Genomic DNA, 24,639 nt, shown 5'->3' on the forward strand with positions numbered 1-24,639 from the left:
GACATCAGGACGGACAAGGCGACAGCTGTTTCGATTATACCTTGTAAATCTCTTCAAAGCCTTTTCAGCAACAAAACAAAGTTTCTTTGAAAACCGCCGTACCAAGCATAGCTTCAACACATAATTGCATACGAAGCATGCAAATGTGTAAAAGATTAAAATATGCAAAAAGAAGGCAATTGGGAAAAACTTTACAACAACTAAGGCATGACGTAGCTGAATGCATTTATAACCATTTCAACTATCGTAGGAGTGCGAGTTCGACTCCCACTCCCGGGAGAGAAAGTATTTTTAATTATTACGATATTACAACCTTATTTTAAACATTTATTGTTCCTTGTTTTAGAATTTTATAATGGCGTCCACAAGTGCTGCTGCTAAGCGAAACCGGACATCACAGGAGCAGTTACGGACTTTAGTTGACCTTCTCACTGAGAACGACGGACTGACGACTAGGAAATTCCAGCGTCTACATGGAAGGATGGAGTACTTGAGGAAATGAAGGGAGTTGACAGAAAAGCTCAACGCTATTGGAGGAGCTACAAAGACTACAGAACAATGGCAAACGGTAAGTACTTCTTTAGTGAAAAATAGCAACATACAAACTTATCTTGTTTGGTTGATTTTCCGACAGGGTGGATAAATGATGTATATTGGAACGATTTTCCGTCATCCCTTGTCAAATTTGGTTTTGAGACAAACCGGTTTCGGCGTTGTGCCATCATCAGTGTCGATTTTCGTTCTGATCTGTTGTTGTCATTTGTCCTGTATTTATAGTTCGTAGGTATATGAGCAGGTATTGTCAAATTGATGCTTGTGTATATTTAGTTATGTGTATGTGCTGTGTGTTCGTTCAGAACCGAGGGTGGTTTACTAATCGATTTGTGTGGCTGACTGGGGTAGGTAGAAATCTGTGATTTTAGTCGTTTGACCTTCTTTGTCGGTTTTTTGTTTTGGTGTGTTAATTGTTTTGTGTTTATTTGTTGTTGTGCATTTGTCTGTTGTACCTGTGTGATTAAGTTGTTTCTTGTAAACAAGTTTTAAAGGCTCGAATATTGTGTCAGAAATGGTGTTTATCTGTTCGTTTATTATTCTACCGTCGAATGTTTTCTGTTTGTAGATTTCCATGTTTTCGAGTACGTTAAGACGTCGGCCCTTTTCTTGTATGTGAAGAACCCTAACTGTTTTATTGATGTTTGCTGGGGAACATTCATTCTCGACCATGTGATTCGCGAAGTTAGACTCGGGTATAATGTTTGGATTCCGTATTTTTTTGTTGTAATCTCTAATATGTTCTCTGAACCTCGTTCTTATTTGCCGTCCTGTTTGTCCTATGTAACTATGCTGGCATCCGCAGGTAAGCTTGTATACGCCGTGGCTGCTAAACGGATCCTCTGAGTTAATGTTAGTTCTTAGTTTTCGCCCTAGATTGTTCGATGTTTTGAATGCTGTGTTAATGTTGTATTTTTTAAAGAAATTTGCCAATTTATATGTTGCTTTTCCAGTATATGTCATAGTCGTCCAGCTATTATTTTCTTTTTCATTATTTCTTTTTGGTTCTCCATTTGTCCTTCTGAGCTTATCTACTAGTGCTTTTTTATATCCGTTGTTTGCAGCGATATTATATATGACCTCAAGTTCTCTCTTATATGCCTCTTGTGTAAGAGGTGTTCTTTCAAGTCTATGTACCAAATGCTTTAATGCTGCATTTTTATGATGTTGAGGGTGATTTGAGGTATTGTGTATTATTGTGTCGGTGGCCGTTGACTTTCTATATATGTCATAGTTAAATCTTTTGGCTTCTTTATCAATATTTATCGTGAGGTCTAGATAGTTGATTCCTCCGTCTTTTTCGGTTTCCATTGTAAATTTTATATTGCCGTGCTGTTTGTTGAGGTACTCCAGTACGAGCTCTTCGTTATTAGTAGTTAAAACGCATATTATGTCTTACACATATCTAGCATAAAATGACACGCCTAATTTGGACTTCAGCTTCTGTATGTACTTTTCTTCCAGATTTTGCATGAACACTTCCATAAGAATTGCTGACGTGGGGCTTCCCATTCCAAGACCGTTTGTTTGTCTATATATTTTATTGTTGAATTTAAAATAGTTTTGACGTAAAGTGGTTCTTAGCGTATTTGTGATTTGCATACTTTTCACTTTGTTTTTTGTGTTATGAACTATTGTTGAGCTAACTATGTCCAAAGTCTCCGATAGTGGTATAGATGGGTATAGATCTTTTATGTCAAAAGATACCAATTTGCTCTTTCTTGTTAGCTCTACGGTCTCGAGTTTCTCTATTAGTTCTGTTGTGTTAGCTATTGCATATTCGTTCCTTAGCTCCAGAGTGTCTATCAATATCGTTTTTAAATATTTGGACAGTTTGTAACATGGTGCCGATTTAAAATTAATGATGGGCCTCATTGGCGTGTCCGGCTTGTGGATTTTTGGTAGCGCAACCAGTGGAGGAGCCGAAGGGTTCATTTGGACCAATCTATGTGCCATGTTAGAATCTACTATATTTGTTGCATTTTTTATAGCAACTTTGATTTGTTTTTGGTATTCATCTGTGGGATCCTTCTCATTCTACGACATTTCATTGCCTCTATGAGATCCTCGGTTTTGGATATATATTGCTCTTTTTCGATTAGCACATTGGTGTTTCCTTTGTCCGCTTTCGTTGTGACAATATTGTTTTTCCTTAGTTTATGCCGTAGATTCTTTATTGTTTTCTCCTCTGTATTCGGTTTTTGTCCTTCCTGTGCTTTCACCTCCTTTCTTATGATTTCCCTGCACATGTGTCTTGCGTGCTCCTGTTCTTCCTGTGGTATCAATGATATTGCGATCTCCACATCTACAATCGCTTGCTCCGTTTTTCTTACTGTATTCTGGTCCATGATATAGTGCTTCAGGCCCTTTTCGAGAAGTTGTGCCTCTTCCTTGGTAATGGCCACTGTTGTGAGGTTAACGAACTTGTCATGAAACTGGTGAGTGTTTTGGTTTTGGTTACCCTCTCGTCGTCCTGCCAGCTTGTCCAATTTTCGGTTCAGCGACCTGTATTTTTGTTGTAGTTCCTGATCGACCTCTGTCTTAATGCGGTCGAAGCATTCCATTAATACAGTCGTAGGTAGTTGTTCTGCCAATCTTAAATGGATAGATAATAACTCGGCATTTATCTCATCCTTCTTCGAGTATAAGCTTTCCAACTCATATTTTAAAAAATTTATTTTCCGCTTTTCTAACTGTTTTCCTGCTAGACTTGGTATTTGCCTTTATTGTTATTTTTGCGAATTTCGGAGTAACATTCAATTCCAGGCATTGTTTGTTGAACCAAATGCTCGCCTTTGCTTTATATATTTTCAGTAGGCGTCGCTTGTAAATTGTTAGTAGTCCGTTCGCGTTCAAGTTAAAAGCCTGACAAGCAATAACTGACTTATCTTCACATACAAGAAAAGGGCCGACGTCGTAACGTACTCGAAAACATGGAAATCTACAAACAGAAAACATTCGACGGTAGAATAATAAACGAACAGATAAACACCATTTCTGACACAATATTCGAGCCTTTAAAACTTGTTTACAAGAAACAACTTAATCACACAGGTACAACAGACAAACGCACAACAACAAATAAACACAAAACAATTAACACACCAAAACAAAAAACCGACAAAGAAGGTCAAACGACTAAAATCACAGATTTCTACCTACCCCAGTCAGCCACACAAATCGATTAGTAAACCACCCTCGGTTCTGAACGAACACACAGCACATACACATAAGTAAATATACACAAGCATCAATTTGACAATACCTGCTCATATACCTACGAACTATAAATACAGGACAAATGACAACAACAGATCAGAACGAAAATCGACACTGATGATGGCACAACGCCGAAACCGGTTTGTCTCAAAACCAAATTTGACAAGGGATGACGGAAAATCGTTCCAATATACAACATACAAACCGTCATGAGGAGTCAGTGCTTGTGATACATAAATAGAATCGCAAATTGTGAGACAATTTATGATTAATCATAGCATGGTGAGAACGGGATTCCACTAAATATTGTGAATAGCGGAAAGCGCTGAAAAAGTTACGTTCGGCCATTTGTTTGATTATTAGTGTTTGGTTCTTATGTACAAATATGTGTGAATAGTATATGTACATTTAACTTGTACGCTAATCCCAAAAACATACATAAATGTGTTACGGTGAAAAGTTAATATTGTGTTGAAATTCAATCGAAGAATTTAGTGATTCCGGTAAGTCTAGGACTGTGGTAGACTACTTAAAAACGTCCAAAAATATCAAAAGATATCAAAAGACACGTTTTGACTACGGTATCAATAATCCGAAGGTGGAAAATAAAAATTTTACTTCTGTCAGGAGATATTTATAGTCGATGTCTGTCCTACACTTATCGTGTTATCAGAATTCACTTTTAGCTTTGATTTTTCCCGAGATATTTATGTTTATTCATAAATGTGTCCATATTTCGTGTTTTATTTCTTTGGAAGTAGGTGTGGCGCGATTTAAAAAGCCGCACGAGCAACCGAGTTCGAGACAGGAGTTTGCGGGAAGCCCGAACAGGCAATAGGCAAGTCAACCTCCCGGCGGTAACTGATGTGGAAATGCGCGTGGTTAGCCTTGTCGGAGATGATTATATTGATGGCTCACGCGATTGCCCGGATAGCATAGTTGAAGTGAGCTGATATTTATTTATTTATTTTTATTTATTTATTTATTATTTAAAGTCGACGATAAACTATGGTCGACTGCATAATATAAAAGATATATAAATATACAACTCAAAAGATAAAATTTAAGATATATCGAGATTTCAACAATGTTATATTACAAACAAAGAAATATTAATGACCATTACTCTTTAATTTCAGAATATAATAATAATAAGAAATATGAGCAGAAATAAGACCTTATGCCGAAATCTTATACTGGCGGAATGCATCAGATTCCGCTCAGCATGATTTCGGAATGCAGTGGATTCCAATCTTCCTGTTGGAATGCAACAAGATTCCAATCAGCATGTCATGCGAATCCCGCAGTGCTAAGAGTAGTGTAATGAGGATACGCCATCACAAGGCATAAAAAAGTAACATGACCTGTGTTGTTGGAATGCACAGGATTCCAATCAGCTCGATGCCTGACCCATAAGATTATACTGCCGGAATGCATATGATTCCGGTCAGTAACTCATGAAAAAGCATGTTTTTTACGATGTTGGAATGCACCAGATTCCAATTAACACAGTACTGTCTTGTTCCTTCGTAATGATACATGTTGATAAATGTTCCTCCATCCTTAAGCGAGATAGTTCCTGTTTTTTATGGAAGGAATAAAATGCCGGCAAATTAAATTAGCTTGTATCTCTTAAATTAGATAGGCAAGTATTGCATTACGCATAGTGGCAAAAGTACATTCAAGACTGATACAGCAATACAAGTCATTGTAGTGCGCGCACCAGAGAAGAAGAGGATTATTTCTAGCAAAGTTTCGTCGACCAAGAGGTAAATAGAAAGGAACGTAGTGTCTGGATATTCTAGGGGGAACCGCAAAAAACAAGCGGCTGAGGAGGTCCGCAGAATCAATTTTTCCAATAATGAGCTTATGGATGAACAATACCCCCAGTAATATTCTCCGATTTTCCAGAGTGGGTAAGTTAATAAGAAGAAGTCTACTTCTGTATGGAGGAAGGTGGAGACTTGAGTCCCAATTAAGGCCGCGCAATGCAAATATCAAAAATTGCTTTTGAACTGACTCAAGACGCTTTATATGCTTTTGAGAAACAGGGGACCAAACGCATGAGCAATACTCGAGTATTGGACGAACCAGCGATGTGTAAAGAACCTTAGTGAGGTACGGATCATCGAACTCTTTAGCCCATCTTTTAACAAATCAAAGTAAACCCAACGCTTTGTTGGCTATAGATGAAATATGCATGTTAAAATTCAATTTCGGATCAAAAAGGACACCTAGATCATTTGCAATAGATATACGCTCCAAAGGCGTACCATCTATTACATAAGATTTCAATGCTGGCTTCACTCGGTGAAATGTCATATGCTTACATTTAGAGCAACTTAAAGCTAGAAAATTTGTATTTAGTGTAGTAAATTTGTTGTGCACCAACATTGGAACGAGTCCAAGTCGGCCTGAAGAAGATCCAAGGCACTCAAATCGGTAGGACAGTAAGTGTAGCAAAGTTTTACATCATCCGCATACATTATAGTATGGGAATATAATATTGTCTGTGGCAAGTCATTAATGAAAAGGGCCTAGATGACTTTCCTGGGGTACGCCGGAGGAAACTCCGAACGATTCCGATAGATTGCACTTGAACAGGACTTTTTGGGTCCGGTTAGAAAGATAGCTTTTCAGCCACATTAATAGGTGAAACGGAAAGCCCAGTAAATCAAGCTTATGAATAAGCAACTCACGGTTGACGGTATCAAATGCTTTGCTGAAGTCCGTATAGATGACATCCGTTTGCTTGTTCGCTAAAAATCCTTCCATAATTATACGAGGTGAATACAAGCAAATTTGTAGTGGTTGACCTTTGACGAATAAAACCGTGTTGGCATGGAGATAAAAGACTAGAACACTGATATTGGGGTTGACTGGTAACAATCTGTTCAAAGACTTTAGGAATGACTGAAAGTTTAGCAATACCCCTGTAGTTTTCAACTGTTGACCTACTACCTTTTTTATGCAGGGGTATAATAAAAGATTGTTTCCAAAGTGCCGGGAATGACGCAGATCCTAGAGATAGCTCAAATAATTTTAAAATAGGCTCATACATGTTTTCGGCGCAGTACCTAAGCACGCAACTAGGAACACCGTCCGGTCCCGGAGAAAAGGTGGGCTTCAAAGATTGAAGACTCTGAAGATCAATATTACCATCAATAGCAGGATTCCTAATGTAATTCGAGCTGCCTAAGAGATAGGGATATTGACCGGAATGAAAACCACTGGATGAATACGTGGACTTAAAGAACTCAGAAAATAGTTCAGCAAATGTTGTCATTAGTGCAAGCTTTTTTACCTCCAAAGGTTAATGAGGAAGGATACCCAGAAGTTTTCCGCTTTGAATTTACGAAACTGTAAAACTTTTTTGGATTTCTAAAAATTTGGGCTTTACAACAACTCAAGTAATTTTTATAACAAAGCTGATTAAGACGGTGAAATTTAGAACGAGCTATTAGATATTTAGAGAGGTCTGCAGATGCTCCAGATTTCTTGAATCTCTTATAAAGCCTAGATTTAATGTTATTAAGTCTGATAAGTTGCCTTGAAAACCAAGGGGGCTTATTCGAACATAGGGTATAGCGAGTATGAATGCAGGTATCAAAGAAGCCATCAAGCGTACTGTAAAATATAGAGATAGCCGAATCGACATCAGTGCAAGCATAGAGATCCGACCAATCATGGGAAGCCAACAGATCATTGAGCATAATGAAATTCGCTTTGTAGAAGCATCTAGATCGGGGACATTTCTACATTTATTTTCATAATTATGTGCTAATTGTTTTGTTTACTTCTATTATAATTAGGAACTGCATTTGACCTTAGAAGAAGATGACGAGGAGGCTGTGACTCCGACAGTTTAATGACTGTCCGCTCCAATATCAGCCCCTGCACAAACACCAGCACCCCCGCCTTTAACCGTCTGTGCTGTGGACTATTAAATTATATTTTGTTATTGAGCTTAATATTAATTTTTTTTTACCTTTATATTGTTCGCTATTATTAAATATAAGTTCCCTAGTTTTAAGATGTAATAAATATATATTAGGGTGCGTTTAAACATTGTTTTGGGGTATGTTCTGATATCTACTTTCACAAAAAATTTTCGATTTACTTTTTGAATTTATATAGATACCATTTGACAAGTAAAGAGAAATTTTTTTGTAAATGCGAAGATCAGAGCAGGCCTCAAAAAGCTTTTTGAAGCACCCTTACATACGTTTATAATTCTTAAAACCTAATGCATAAACTATTTCCCATCTACTCAAAATTTGCGTGTTTGAAACCTTTTCTTAATTCGTTTTTAATTTTTATATTTTTCTCATAGAAATCTTAGTTCAAAGCAGTATAAATCTGTGTTCTAAACTTTATATGTATCCTTTATGTTATGTGAGAAATGACAGGGACACCCTGTATGTGTATCTTTTAGAACAGAGCCGGCCAAAAGTTGCACATTGTGCAATTTGAGTTCGTATTTTCACAGAGACACTAACGATGTGCGATCACGATCGTTTGCTTTCGCTGGTCACTCACTAAAATCAACAGTGAATGCATAAGGAAAAGTCCATGCTACTTTTTGGGCACATAATAAAAACAATATGCTGCAATGTTAAAGTGACTTTTAATACGTTTTAGTTATTATTATTAAGTGTTTTGAACATACATATTAATATTGACAATTTAAATATTAATAATTAATAATAATTAATTAATTATTAATAAATATTGACAATTTAATATAAGTAACTTTTTATACGTTCTACTTAGTTTTATTTATTTTTATACATTTTTTTTATTGAATAACTTTATTTTTTGAAAATATGTATTTCTATCATTACATTTACTTTGTTTTATAGTTTATTCTTGATGAAAAAGTGATTTTTTAAGTAAATTTTGCATTGAAGAAACACCATACCTTCTTTTATAAAAAAGTTTTATCTGGCTAGCTCGACCTCCACGTTCTTCGTTATATGAATATAAGTAAGTATTGTTGGGATTAGCTTGAAATCAAATAACCAAGGTCCTTTTTAATTTCGAACTTCACAGTCCACATTTTCTTTTAGCACACTGTGGGGAGTTGTCACTCAATTTTTACACACACTTATGCAATTGTTTTAGTATTTGTGTGGCCGGCCTGTTTTAGAATTTCAAAAAACTGAGTGAGTTATATATATACATTTATGTAAGAAATAATAGCGATACCTTTTAAAACGGGTTTTTTCGCAAACTATGTTTATTTATAAGTATTTTAAAAATTTCATAGTTCTAATTATATTTTAAATAAAATTTTTAAAATACTAACAAATAACCATAGTTTGCTAACAATACTATTTTAAAGGGTGTCCCTATTATTTCTTGCATAACTGTATGTATATAACTCAGTCCGTTTTTTGGAATTGTAAAAGATACACATACAGGGTGTCCCTATCATTTCTCACATAACATAAAGGATACACATAAAGTTTAGAGCACAGATTTATACTACTTTGAACTAAGATTTCTATGAGGAAAATATTGAAATTAAAAACGAGTTAAGAAAAGGTTTCAAACATGCAAAGTCTGACTGGATGGGGAGTGGGTTATATACCTCGTTTCATAATTATTAACGCGGAAGAATTTGCATCTTTTAAACACTAACATAATTTCTTTTTGATTTCAATATTTTTCTCATACAAATCTTAGTTTAAAACAGTATAAATCTATGTTCTAAACTTTAAATCTATCTTATGCCAAAACGTGCACTTCCTTAAACTAAAATTGAATGGGCTACAAAACTACATTTTCTAACAATTCTGAATAAAAAGTTAAAGTTAAAAATTTTGATGAAATTTTTTTGAAGTTCGATTAATTTTCTAGAGCTTCGTGTTAACTTTTAAATTTTTATTTATGTGGTTTCTATTTGCAAAAAATATCACTTAGAATTTTGATTCTATTTTATTGACCGTAACTCTATGTTATAGGTACTATACAGTAGTCGCTCACAAATTAGAACCTTTAGTAATTAGAATTTCCAGAAATTAGAATTAACTTTTTCAATACATTACACGAATTTTCAATTCTAATTTCTGAGCGTATTTTTTGTACAGTTTTTGTGTGAAATGCGCGTACACCTGTTTTGCCATTGTTTGTTTAAAAGCAAAAGTAATTCGGTGAAATGCCAAATAAATGTAAGAAAAATACTTTGTCCTTGGAAACCAAAGTTCATATCTTCGAAAAGCTTAACAAAGGCGTTCAAGGGAAGCGGTTAGCCCTAGAATTTGATGTGGCGCCATCTGCAATCAGCTATATCAGCTCGTATAAACCATAAATTTTAAACGCCGTTTCTAATACCTATCATAAGGCTAACAAAAAATCATTGCACATCGCGTTATGAAGTTTTTGTTTTATTTTTGGCTTTTTTAATGTGTCTATCGATATTTTATGTATTTTGAAAGAAAAAATATATATATTGTAATTGGGTTTTTTGTTTTTTGGATCTTTTTTGGTTTAGCGTATATATACATACGTGTATATTTAATAAAAAACATGTGATATGTATTGTACTGGATTTTTATCTTATGTTTTCTCGTTTTTGTGACTTAATTTTTAAGGTTTTATACAAATAAAAAAACGTCCAGGAATTAATAAAAAATATAGAATAAAAACTTGTGTTAGAAGAGAAACATTAATTTTGCGCAAATACTCATGGACATCAGTCTTCGTCACAGGGTTTTTGGAGTTTCACCAAGTTTTTCTGAAACTATTTTCCATATCCTTTTTTTAAGTATATATCAAGATGTAACACTAACGATGTGAGTGAAAACTGAGCACTTTTTGCTGAGAGTTTGTAGAATTTTTCTGAGTATGCAGTTTTGTGGCTTATTAAATTTTTATACAATAATCTCTTAACTTAATCCACTTGAATGGCTTTCTGATTTTTGGGAATTTTTTCCAGCGGACCTCGTGAATTTTTTTATACAAAGTTTTGAACGCAAAACTTTTTATGAGACAAGCGCTCTGAGCAAAAATCAAAAACTAACTTTAGCGTAGTAAGATTAACACAATATGGTACTAAAATTTAAGGAGCTACAAAACTGCATACTCGACATATTGCATTCAAAAATTCCTGATGATGACTTCAGACTGAAGTCGAAATATCGACAAATTAAATAATATAATTGTATATCAAAAATTCACGTATTTTGTTTTATTAAGAATATACAAATATTTGGCCTAGAGCTCGTTTATATTTAAAAAGATACTCAGAAAAGTTCTAAAAGTTCTCAAAAAAGTGTTACATATTGATATATACTTAAAAAGAATCGAACATAGTTTAGCTTCAGCAAAACTTGGTGAAAATTGCAAAAATTAAAAAAAAATATATAAGTATTGTTCAGGAGACAACATTTGCTATGAGTCTCTCTTGGACCCGTTTTCCAGCTGAAGATATCGAGTTAAAGGTTTCTTCTGAGGTCACAGCATGTTCCACCAAAATTGGGTCGATGTCATCAATCTCAAAGCTCTGCTCACGCAAACGAATATTGTGTAATGTTGAGCAGGCATTTACAATTTTCCCGGCGAAGCCCGGTTCATACAAAAGAACTCTTTGCCATGAAAGACATCTCCGAGTTCCTTTTAAAACATCAAGAGTCTCTCGATGGATTTCGAACTTTGCATAAAGCCTCGTTATATCGAAACTTGGGAGTACCCTCAGGCTGGTTCGGTAGTGGTGTCATAAGCCACGGCTCTAGTGGGTACCCAGAATCACCTGAAAGTTGCATATTTCAAATTATGAAAAATGTTAAGAACAATCAATAGATATTATCTATTAAAAACATATGACGATTCCCATTTTCATGGGCTCTCTGCATTGCTCGCCGAGCTGCACAACTGCTCCAAATATATGCGTCATGACGTGCTCCCGGACACTTGGCATTCACATTTCAAATTTTTAAATTTGGGTCACATGTCTACAAAAATGTAAAAATTATGTAGCAATGCACTTTATTATTAAATAGTTAGAGTAGTTAACCTACCATTTGCACATTTAAGGAATGAACATTTATGGAATGATATGATGGAGCTAAAATGGAAACGTGCGTACAGTCAATCGCTCCTATCGTTCCTCCAACGAAGGGCGCAGGTGCTGACGAAAATACCTCTTAGACAGCTTGTCGTTCTTCCTGCGTCATAGGAAACTTGATTTCGTCGAAAAGCACTTTCTCATTTATTGCATCAGTCACCCTATGGATACATCGGCTGATGGAAGACTGGCTCATCGAAATTCCCCACTGTTCTCCTACAGGCCGTTGATAACATCCAGTGGCATAAAAACGTAAGGCACACAAAACCTTCAAAGATATCTAGTAAGTAAGGACATTGCAAATTTTCAATGATTTTAGTAGCTTTACCTGTTTCTCTTCCGCTATTGCTGAGATCCTCTGTCCTCTTAGATTTTCGTGTAGCCGTTCAGCAAGTCCCATCACAATATCCGGAGATACGCGGTACAGTTTTTTGAATTCTGCACGCGCAAACTCAAAAGGATCATCGATGTCCCTGAGCAAGCGCCTATCTGCTTTTGATGCACTCGACGCTGTTACATTTTGCGTTAAATTGTTCGCTACAAACTCAAATGCCATTATTTTTATTGTTTGAAACACGAAAACGCCGAAATATTAATAAATTTTGTTAATAAATTATCTTATCTTATAGCGTGAAAAACAAAACCGACGATATAAGTCTCTTGTCAAATCGTTATAGAAAACAGCTGATTGTTCTATATCGAGTTACAAATAAAGATAAGTTACTGAATAGCAAACTCGTTAAAATTATCGTTATGATATTATATCAATACTGAAAATCGTTATAGAAGTTAGTGAATCGCAGTACTGTAGTCAATGAATCCTTTACCGAACTGCACGTCTTTTCTGATGCGTCTGAGCAAGCATATGCCGCTGTATTGTTTGCGCGAACTGTCTACAACGATGGTCAAGTCACTGTGGCACTAATCTCCTCAAAGACTAAGGTGGCGGCTATCAAAACGACCACGTTACCGCGATTGGAATTGGGTGGTGCTCCCCTCGCGACGAAGTTAGTAAGAATCGTATTGAGTAGTTGGAACAACATATCATATCCCCTTTTTGCGTGGACCGATTCGACGATAACGCTAGCGTGGTTGCAATCTCATCCAAGTCGATGGGAAATGTTTGTTGCCAATCGCGTCGCAGATATACAGGAGACTCTCGCACCTGATTGTTGGAATCATGTGCGCTCGGAACGAAATCCCGCGGATTGCGCTTCAAGAGGCATCTCACCGGTCGATCTCTTGGGTCACGAGCTTTGGTGGTCCGGACCAGACTTTTTGAAGGTGGCAGAACCGTTTCAAACTCAAACTTCTTCGAAGCTGCATACGACCGACATAGGTTTACGAAAGAAGGTGCACTCTCACGTTTTAAACTCCATTACTCAATGGACGATACTCACGCAATATTCACCGTTTTCGAAGCTTCGCAGAATCATGGCTTATGTTTTGAGATTTATTGGCAATTCACGCGCAAACAAGCTACATGTCATGAAACTGAGTGGGCCTCTGACTTGCTACAAAGTATCAGAGGCAGAACATCGCTTAATCAAATATTCGCAACAACTTTATTTTGGGAATGAAATCGCCCGGTGTGCAAAAAATAAACCTATCCCGCTGCGAAGTAGCCTGTTACGGTTGCAGCCTTTTCTCGATCAACGTGGTATTCTTCGGGTAGGAGGTAGACTTAAATCGGCAAACGTTACTTACGACACAAAACACCCTTGCATACTACCTAAAGATTCTCCGTTGGCAAAATTAATTATCTCCGATATACATCATTTTACATTGCATGCGGGCGCATAATCCAAGCAGTGTTACAACGCCGATATTGGGTTGTCGGTGCTCGAAGCTTAATACAAAATATGTGCCACAAGTGCGTCAAATGCACTCGCCTAAACCGGAGTCTCGCTACCCAATCAATGGGCGACCTCCCTTTGGTGCGCACGATTTACGTCCGCTATTTTACGCATACCGCTGTAGATATCGCAGGCCCTTATTTGCTCAAATTTACGCATGGGAGGGGGGCAAAATCCACCAAGGGGTATATCTCCTCATTTATTTGTATGGCAACTCCCGCAATGCCCTTGTGTGCAAGTTCAGCCATTGAACGGCGATTTAATCCACCCAACGCTCCACATATGGGTGGCTACTGGGAGACTGGGATCAAACGGATAAAATATCATTTGTAGCGCGTTTTGGGTGACAATTTATTATCGTATGAAGAATTCAGTACGCTTTTAACAGAAGTCGAGGCATGCGTAAATTCTCGCCCTCTTTGTGAAAACTCTACTCATCCTAGCGACTTGGAAGTCCTTACGCCCGGACACTTCCTTGTGGGGGAACCACTAAAATCACTTCCAGAGCCTGAGGGGTAAGGGTTCTCTGGAAGTGTACACCAAAGATGGCAGCTAATCTCTGCAATGAGGCAGCACTTCTGGCGGCGCTGGCACAACGAATATCTTATCAGCTTGCAACGGCGCACGAAATGGTTTCGGTCTTCACCTAACCTACAACAAGGAGACATCGTAACTGTGTGCAACGAGTCCACCCCTCCTAGTAAGTGGACACTTGGTCGAGTAACGCAGTGCCATCCCGGTGCTGACGGCCAAGTTCGAGTAGTTACTCTGAAGACAGCAAATGGAGAAATAGTGCGGCCGATCGCTAAGCTATGCTTGCTACCCGCCAAGGGAGACCTATTTTGCAACAAGCCTGTTGCAACACATATACAAATTCTGCAACAAATTTTATTTTTTATACAGTACACCTGCTCGCAGACTGGTTTTCTCATCAGTTCATAAACGTATACATATTATATGTACTTCGCATTTGAAAGCTACTGGTAAGAAATATTTAAACTAATAATAACTTTGCCTTTCAAGGAAGAACCAAGCAAATAGGACATCCACGATGACACGCTCAAGGGAAGCCGAGATGATGAATTTGCAATTTCGCTGTTTATTAGTTTAATAGAATTTCCAATGCTCTTTTTAAACTAAGATAAAATTCATTTTGAACTTATCATATTTCATCGGTAGTTCAAGGGCGGCGATATGTTGAGTTCATAATTGCATATCTATAATGTTATAATTTAGTTCCTACAGGGGTTAATGCGCAAGCACGAAATCATATGTTTAACATTTTGTAGCGGCAGCCTGTGGGTCAATGCAACATCGCAAAAGTCCGAACACCGCTGTATCTGTGCGTTAACAGCAACGGATTTACCCTTATGTGTGTTAGTAACGTGATTTGGATGTATGAAGATGTATCTTTTAGTGTGGGTGAAACTAGTATCGTGAAAGTTTATGTCTATCGTTTCCCGCCAAAAGAGGATTGTATGTATTAGTGTATTTCGTTCTTGAGTGAAAGTGGTGAGAAGGAAATGCTTTCGATCTATGGGTACGATCGCCAAACGATGACAGGGCATGTCTCAAAGGTAAAGTACATTCAAGTGAGTGCGGAAGCTACTAAAGTCGTGGGAAATGCAAAGTTAGTCTTTTGTGAAAAAAAAAAAAATAAGTTTCGGTTTACGGTTGTTGCTAACCGCGTTATTGACCCGTTAAGCACCGGCACATAGAAAAAAACTCGGTGTCCTGGATCCTATTCAGATTGCGGCACAAAGGTTTAAACTTGCCACACCAGCCACCATCATTAGTGCCACGACACGCACGCACACAAACAGACACCAAAGATAAGCAAATAAGCGGGGTAGTATCTGAAGTCCAGCAGGAGGGGAAATATAGAGCCGGTGCCGGACTCCACGCCGAAGGGTATAAAGGAGGGGCATTTTGGCGCTCCCGTCCCGGCACCGCAGCATTTTTTCGAAGCTTCGCCTGCGGAGAAAACCACAATAGAGGAGAGAGGAACCAGCGCCGCCTTTGTTTTGTTGCAGTTTTTGTTGCCATCCATTTTTGTGAATTTTTTAAGCTAGATTAAGTTAAAGTTACCAACGTTATCAGTTTAATTTTTTTGGGATTTTTGGGAAATTTGCAATCATTCTTTCAACTGAATTTGGTAGTTAAATTTTAGATCTAGTTTGTAGTTTTTCTATTGCATTAATTTAGTTATTGAAAACCTGGATGAATTTTAATTGAATTTTTGTGTGGATTCAATTGTCGTTATAGCACCCTAATATTAAGATTTTTTTTTTATAATTATTACCATTCCCACTTCTGCATTCCTTCTTCATATTTCTTCACACCTTTTTCTCTATTTGCGCATAGTTCATTTCTTACTTTTTACCTTTTATGACCCTCGCTTGCTCGTTTGCTTATCTAAATTTCTCAGGATTACATAATTTGCTTCAGTTCCTGGGTTATTTTCAGTTTCCTTTCGCGCTCGGTTTTTATACCTTTCACTTATATTTTTTTCTTCTATTTGGTTTATTTTCTTGCATTTGAAGTTTACAAAATTATTTTTAATCTAACTCTTCATCTTTCCTACTCGGGCTTTTCTTGCACGCTTTGCATTTCTCTTCTTTTTTACTTAGCGCATGTTTTTATTATTTTTTCAATGCTTTTATTAGTTTAGGTTTTTTTGTAACTCCATTTTGTGGCCAGAAAGAATTAAAACTTTTGAGTTTTCCCAAAACCCCGGATAATAATAAACTTAGTAAACTCCAGATTAAACTTTAAATCTTTCGTTATTGCCACATTTCGCGTTCATTTACATAGATATATTTTTTATAGTTTAATTTGTCTGACCGCGCGTAAAGCCTTCGATCCGGGCCGCAACCGCATGCCCGAATAATTTTGTAATTTCTCATTATCCCCTCTTCCACCTATCACTGAGTAGGCGTTCCAACATAGGATTTGTTTGTAGGTATATGCTCATGTGTGTATGTATATGTTGATCTTCCAGCCACACTCTCTCTCTTCGACGCAGGCGCCTCCGTCGCGGGATATGCTCGGTAAGTGATATCTCTTTAAGCTATTCATTTTAATCAAATAAATGTATATACAAACGTACACATATCTCTCCTTTTAACAAAGAAACCCTATTGGAAGCCAAGAGGGTGATAATCGCTAGGCATACAGTGGCGGCTCGCTAATTACACTTAACGAGTTGGAAATAAGATTTTTTTCAGGCTAAAGTTCCGGAGTCATTGCAACGCCCAAGGCTGCGTCAACGTTTTACGCAGAAGGGGAGGGATGAATCCACCTGACACGGACAGACCTTCTCTTCCAGCTTTCCTTTCGTAGATTTCAGGCATGAACCCCTCTTTTTGTTTGTATAACTGTAGGTAAGGCGAGTGAGCAAAAACTCACCCCTCCCGACGAGCTAGCAGGGGCTTGCCAGCATGCCAAATGCCACCTCCGCCTTACCCCAACAGTCAGTTATACAAAAATGGCGCCCAACGAAACAGCCCAATTTTCAATTTCAATTTTTTGTTTTTCTCTCAATTTCAGTTCCATCTTTATTATTTTTTTTTTTTTGCATTCCTTAAATATTGTTTTTTTGTCCATAATAAAATTTTTTTCTTTTCATAACCTTTCATTTCCTCTCTTTCCCATACCTTTTTATACTCAGTTGAGCAGAGCTCACAGAGTATATTAAGTTTGATTGGATAACGGTTGGTTGTACATATATAAAAGAATCGAGATAGATATAGACTTCCATATATCAAAATAATCAGGATCGAAAAAAAATTTGATTGAGCCATATCCGTCCCTCCGTCCGCCCGTCCGTCCGTTAACACGATAACTTGAGTAAATTTTGAGGTATCTTGATGAAATTTGGTATGTAGATTCCTGAGCACTCATCTCAGATGGCTATTTAAAATGAACGATATCGGACTATAACCACGCCCATTTTTTCGATATCGAAAATTTCGAAAACCGAAAAAGTGCGATAATTCATTACAAAAGACAGATAAAGCGACGAAACTTGGTAGATGAGTTGAACTTATGACGCAGAATAGAAAATTAGAAAGTTTTGGACAATGGGCGTGGCACCGCCCACTTTTAAAAGAAGGTAATTTAAAACTTTTGCAAGCTGTAATTTGGCAGTCGTTGAAGATATCATGATGAAATTTGGCAGGAACGTTACTCCTATTACTATATGTACGCTTAATAAAAATTAGCAAAATCGGAGAAGGACCACGCCCACTTTTAAAAAAAAAATTTTTTAAAGTAAAATTTTAACAAAAAATTTAATATCTTTACAGTATATAAGTAAATTATGTCAACATTCAACTCCAGTAATGATGTGGTGCAACAAAATACAAAAATAAAAGAAAATTTCAAAATGGGCGTGGCTCCGTCCTTTTTCATTTAATTTGTCTAGGATACTTTTAACGCCATAAGTCGAACAAAAATTAACCAATCCTTTTGAAATTTGGTAGGGGCATAGATTTTATGACGTTAACTGTTTTCTGTGAAAATGGGCGGAATCGGTAGATGCCACGCCCAGTTTTTATACACAGTCGTCCGTCTGTCCTTCCGCATGGCCGTTAACACGATAACTTGAGCAAAAATCGACATATCTTTAATGAACTTAGTTCACGTGCTTACTTGAACTCACTTTATCTTGGTATGAAAAATGAACGAAATCCGACTATGACCACGCTCACTTTTTCGATATCGAAAATTACGAAAAATGAAAAAAATGCCATAATTCTATACCAAATACGAAAAAAGGGATGAAACATGGTAAGGTAATTGGATTGTTTTATTGACACGAAATATAACTTTAGAAAAAATTTTATAAAATGGTTGTGACACCTACCATATTATGTAGAAGAAAATGAAAAATTTCTGCAGGGCGAAATAAAAACCCCTTAAAATCTTGGCAGGTATTACATATATAAATAAATTAGCGGTATCCAACAGATAATGTTCTGGGTCACCTGGTCCACATTTTGGTCGATATCTGGAAAACGCCTTCACATATACAACTACCACCATTCCCTTTTAAAACTCTCATTAACGCCTTTAATTTGATACCCATATCATACAAACTCATTCTAGAGTCACACCTGGTCCACCTTTATGGCGATATCTCGAAAAGGCGTCCACCTATAGAACTAAGCCCCACGCCCTTTTAAAATACTCATTAACACCTTTCATTTGATACCCATATCGTACAAACATATTCTAAAGTCACCCCTGGTCCACCTTTATGGCGTTATCTCGAAACGGCGTCCACCTATGGAACTAAGGATTACTCCCTTTTAAAATACTCATTAACACCTTTCATTTCATACACATATCGTACAAACGCATTCTAGAGTCACCCCTGGTCCACCTTTATGGCGATATCTCGAAAAGGCGACCACCTATACAACAACCACCACGAACACCTATAGAACGAAGGCCCACTCCCTTTTAAAAATACTCATTAACACCTTTTATTTGATACCCATATCGCACAAACAAAGTCTAGAGTCACCTCTGATCCACCTTTACTGCGATACCTCGAAAAGGCGTCCACCTATAGAACTAAGGCCCACTCCCTTTTAAAATACTCATTAACTCCTTTCGTTTGATACCCATATTGCACAAACGAATTCTAGAGTCACCCCTGGCCTACCTTTATGGCGATATCTCGAAACGGCGTCCACCTATGGAACTAAGGATTACTCCCTTTTAAAAAACTCATTAACAACCTTCTCTTTTGATACCCATATTGTACAAACAAATTCTAGGGTCACCCCTGCTCCACCTTTATGGCGATATCTCGAAACGGCGTCCACCTATGGAACTAAGGATTACTCCCTTTTAAAATACTCATTAAATCCTTTCTTTTGATACCCATATTGTACAAACAAATTCTAGGGTCACCCCTGGTCCACCTTTGTGGTGATATTTCGAAACGGCGTCCACCTATAGAACTAAGGCCCACTCCCTTTTAAAATACTCATTAACACCTTTAATTTGATACCCATATCGTACAAACGCATTCTAGAGTCACCCCTGGTCCACTTTTATGGCGATATTTCGAAACGGCATCCACCTATAGAACTAAAGCCCACTCCCTTTTAAAATACTCATTAACACCATTCGTTTGATGCCCATATTGTACAAACAAATTCTAGGGTCACCCCTGGTCCACCTTTACGGCGATATCTCGAAACGGTGTCCACCTATGGAACTAAGGATTACTCCCTGTTAAAATACTCATTAACACCTTTCATTTGATACCCATATCGTACAAACGCATTCTAGAGTCAACCCTGATCCACCTTTATGGCTATATCCCTAAATGGCGTCCACCTATAGAACTATGGCCCACTCCCTCATAAAATACTCTTTAATGCCTTTCATTTGATACGCATGTCATACAAACACATTCCAGGGTTTCCCTCGGTTTATTTTCCTACATGGTTATTTTCGCTTATGTTGTCACCATAGCTCTCAACTGAGTATGTAATGTTCGGTTACACCCGAACTTAACCTTCCTTACTTGTTTTTCCATAACTCTTTTCTTAACGATATCTTTTGTTTGCCTTTATAACTTTTACCTTCTTTCAATTTCAGTTTTATTTCTCTGACTGGACGGAGACCGTTGTAGGGGCAACATAGTTTGGATCCGTCCGACGCGATATGTGCCACTACAACAAACACAAGGGGGATACTCGCCTTGCCGTAGAGGTTCCTTTTGAAAGCTGCAACGCTTTCATAAGTGGTATTCTGCGGTAAGGCTAGTATATTGACAAATAGATGTTGTAGCGTGTAGGCGACTGTTTAAGTTAACGTCTACGTAGTCCAGCACTGCGTGCACGTGAGGTTTGCAGTCAGCCTACACGAAGGCGATTGGAAGCAGTGTGGCAACCAAGCTTGAGGCCTGGGCTTGTAGGCCTGTAGTGCTACACTGAATACACGGACGTATTTGGGTGACTTAGTTGACTAGGACTTAGACTAAAGACAAACGGACCACTCACTCACATTCACTAGGACCTCGCCGAGGTGCAACACCAACACACACCAATAACATATATAATTATTTCTCTAAACAAAAATTGAAGCAACAACAAAAAATACTTGAAAAACAAAAGCGTATACACATTTTATTTTATTTTTTTTTTGTTGATAAGATATATCCTTTTGATTCCTTTTTGCTAAGTTTAACTTTTATTTGCTATATTTGCTATATTGTTATTTTTTTTCTAAACTACATTCTGAGGTTAACGTTCCTTGAATTTAAGTTTAACTTACATAACAGATGAAGTTTAGCACGTGGTGCATTGAGTTTACAATATTTTGTTTGTTTTTTTTTTTTTACTTATTAAAATTTCCTTTATAATTCCTTCCTTTTTTTGGTGATACTTGGACTTTGTTTTTCTTCTTAATTTCTTTGAATGGTTCTGGGTTTTGATCTTTATAATTTTTTTGTTTAATAACATATATATATTCTTTTTTTGTCGCCTTGTATTGGATTTTAGCTTAGGCTTGGAATTAAGTCCAATTTAGGTTTGTATTTAAACATTTTTTTTTGTTTTTTTTTTTTTTCTTTTACCCACTTTTTCATTAAGTATCATTCTTTTTGGAATTTCGGCTACTTATATTTTTTTATTTATTTTTACTAGTTTTTAGACATAGTATTCATAAATTTTCAACATTTAAAATTTCTGAATTTTTGATTAACCCGTTCGTGGGCTAGGTTTAAAATTCATAGATATAAAGTTTTTTCCTGGCTTAAATTCATATATGAAGTTTTTTTTCTTTCTTACTCATCATATTATTACTTTTTTGAATTTTCGTTTAAATTGCTTTACTATTTAGGAACATTTGGATTGGTTGAATTTTTTGATTCCAAATAGGTTTCCTATTATATTGTTTTTATTACTTTTCAATCCCTTTTCTATTATTACCTACGTTTTAAGATTGTTCTCTGTTGAATTTCTAAAATTTTCCTATTTTTTTTTACAACTACTACAATTACTATCTCCGGTGCCGTGACCTATAATAGTTTCTTTCCCCTCTTGTGCATTTTTTTATAGTTTATTTTTTTCATTTTGGTTATAAATCATTTCAGTTTTGAGTTCGTTTTGGTTATAAATCATTTCAGTTTTGAATTCGTTTTGAAATTTTTGCATAATTTTGTTTTTTTTTCCTGCCCTTGGCCGAGCCTTCGATTTTTTTGGTTTATTTATTTTGGGTTTCTAGCTGGAAACCTTGTTTCCTTTACTTGTGGCCCTTAACCCTTATACCCACTTTCGGCACCTGCATTGTTTGGCGAGTCAGACCTCGTAATAGTGGAGAAAGTTCCTTGTATGGAAGAGGGGGACGCACAGGAAGAAGTTGTTGGTGGACTGGGGTTGAACACGGATCGAATAGTGACTCGAAGTATCACCAGTGCGTTGCGGAACGAGGTCATCGGATCCATTTTTACCCAAATCGATACGGGCATACCTCATTCCGAGTTCTTACCAACGGACCTAATTAAAAGGTGCGCTTCGCAAGTTTTTAGGTCATCGGGGGAACAGATAGTCCAATCAGTCCGTCCGCCTAGTTTTAGAGTAACCGAAACGTTCTCATCCCTAGACGCAAGGAGCCATCAGAGGACCAGGGTGCTGATGTTGCGGAACAGCGGCAAGGCAGACCAACTTCAACGGCCATCAACATAAACCAGCTGAGCCATACGATGGCAATGATGGCGCAACAAAATGAGGTGATGGTGCAGTATATGGCCGAGGTCCGCAATATCCGCGACAACATTGCAAACCTCAGTAACCGAGTCGCTGTGATGGAAACCTCGGCGCAGGGGATAGGTAACCGGCCTGGTCAGTCATCGACTCCAGAGAGGAATGGTAGGGATGAAGCAGCCAACCAGCGTGTCGATTCAAATGCTACGTTGGGGGTTCAGGTTCATCGAGCAACACCCAGGACCCTCCGAAATGGAAGAAGCTGGACCTGGACAAGTGGCACGTGAAGTTTGACGGTACGAGTAAAGGAATAACGGTGGAGAGCTTTCTGTTTAGAATTAAAAAGTTGCGACAGCAACATAATATTTCACACTTCCAGCTCTTCACCGACTTCCACTGTCTCGTAACGGGCTCTGCCTTGAAGTGGTACTGGCAGGTCTTAGAGGACCACTCGGATGAACCCGAGTTTGGGTACTCCGAGCTAAGGGCGGAGCTGCTAGCCCACTTCAAGACAGCAGAGTCCGATTATGAGATAATCCGCGAGATAATGGAACGTAAACAACAGCCACTGGAAGGGTTCGACGACTTCTACGGTGAGGTCCATAATTTGACTTTCCGGCTCCGGAAAAGTATCCCAGAGAAGGAGCTGGTACGGATAATTAGGGGGAACCTGAAGCCCTACTTAGCAAATTTAACGTTTGCGTCGAAAATCGACACGCTGGCTGGGTTAAAGGCTGAGTGTAGGCGAGCGGAACGGCTCATAAAAGAAAATAAAAGTAGGGCCAAAGCCGTTAGTGAGTTAGTGTATCCCGAAGCGGCACCTGCGGATGAGGAAGTAAAGCAGGCCCCCGTAGACGCAATCACAAACAATAATTTCCAGCGTAGAACGCCATTCCAGCAACAAACGACTACAACAATCCAAGGAAATTCGGCACAGCCGAAGGTAACGTTCAGCCCTAATCCCACCACCAATGCTTTTTGTGCGTCTGCTTACCATTTAATGTTGTTATGCGTGTGGTATGCCTGTCGACTTTTTTGTAAAGAATCCGTCCGAGCTAAAGAAAGAACACCATTGTAAGTCCCCGTTCCATAATATGATCTGTTTTGCGTGTGGTAAGGATACGTATTTTTGTGTGTTTAAGAAGGGAAACTCCCAACTGGCGGAGATTGCCGGGAGCTCTCGCCAGGAGACAGACTACCCGGAGACCAACCCAGCGTCAAAATTCTAAAGAGGGAAAGCGGGGTGAAGGATAGTGAAAATACAGCAGGAGGGAAGAAAGCCGAACCAAAAAGTCTACACCAGAGGAAAATAGATTATGACGATAAAATTAAGAAGATGCGCGAAAAGCGGAAATGATGAAAAGAATCCACCATAAGATTGTGTCAACTATTGTAACCCTCAAGGGAGATAATCGCTTCTTTGCGAAAAGATTAGAGGCAAGAATGTCCTAGCTTTGTTGGATTCGAGGGCTGGCGCGAATTGTTTAGGAAAAAATTTTGAAAATTTGATAGAAGGCAGAGAGGATAACATCATTAAGCTAGTTAATCAAAATATTCGTACAGCAAATGGCGGTGAAACCCCGGTAGTATGTGCTATCACCCTGTCTGTCTTATGGGAAGGAGAAGTTAAGAATTTGGAATTCCTAATCGTGCCAGGCCTCCAACAGGAAGTTTATTTAGGGGTGGACTTTTGGCAGGCTTTCGACCTGGATGTTGTTAGTCGAGGAAAGATGGTGCGTTCAACCCGCACTGTCGTTGCTGAATTGGTACCCGCTGAGGGCGATTTGTCGTTTGATGCCGTGCAACATGTCCTCACGAAAGAGCAAAGTATTGCCTTAGAAAGAGTCAAGTCGCAGTTCCCATCCTTTGCTGTATTGGGGTTGGGAAAAACCAACGTAGAGGAACACGTGATCGAGGTCTCGGATGAGAATCTCCCCGTGAAACAGAGGCACTATCCGATATAACCAGTCATACAAAAACTTGTTTTTGCTGAGCTAGACCGCATGCTGGGTCTAGGGGTGATTGAGGAGAATAATAGCAGTTGGAGCTCTTCCGTATCGCTGGTGATAAAGGGTGAAAGAAGCGTCTCTGTCTCGATGCGAGGAAGGTAAATTAGCGAACTATAAAGGACGCTTATCCCCTTCCGAACATTGATGGGATTCTCAGCCGACTCCAAAATACCAGGTTCATTTCGGCCATCGACCTAAAAGATGCCTTT

General features: G+C 37.9%; 1 long non-coding RNA gene across 1 annotated transcript; it reads right to left on the bottom strand.

Annotated features, from left to right (window-relative positions):
* Positions 1–10,256: 10,256 nt before the first annotated feature.
* On the bottom strand, positions 10,257–18,177 carry LOC137239980 (uncharacterized). Its single transcript, XR_010949571.1, has 3 exons — positions 12,168–18,177; positions 11,793–12,107; positions 10,257–11,726 (listed from the first exon to the last, which is right to left on the bottom strand). It is a non-coding gene; the product is annotated as an uncharacterized lncRNA (long non-coding RNA).
* Between the last annotated feature and the right edge of the window lie 6,462 nt (positions 18,178–24,639).

This window comes from Eurosta solidaginis, chromosome 2 (assembly GCF_040869045.1).
Source record: "Eurosta solidaginis isolate ZX-2024a chromosome 2, ASM4086904v1, whole genome shotgun sequence".
Lineage (NCBI taxonomy): Eukaryota > Metazoa > Arthropoda > Insecta > Diptera > Tephritidae > Eurosta > Eurosta solidaginis.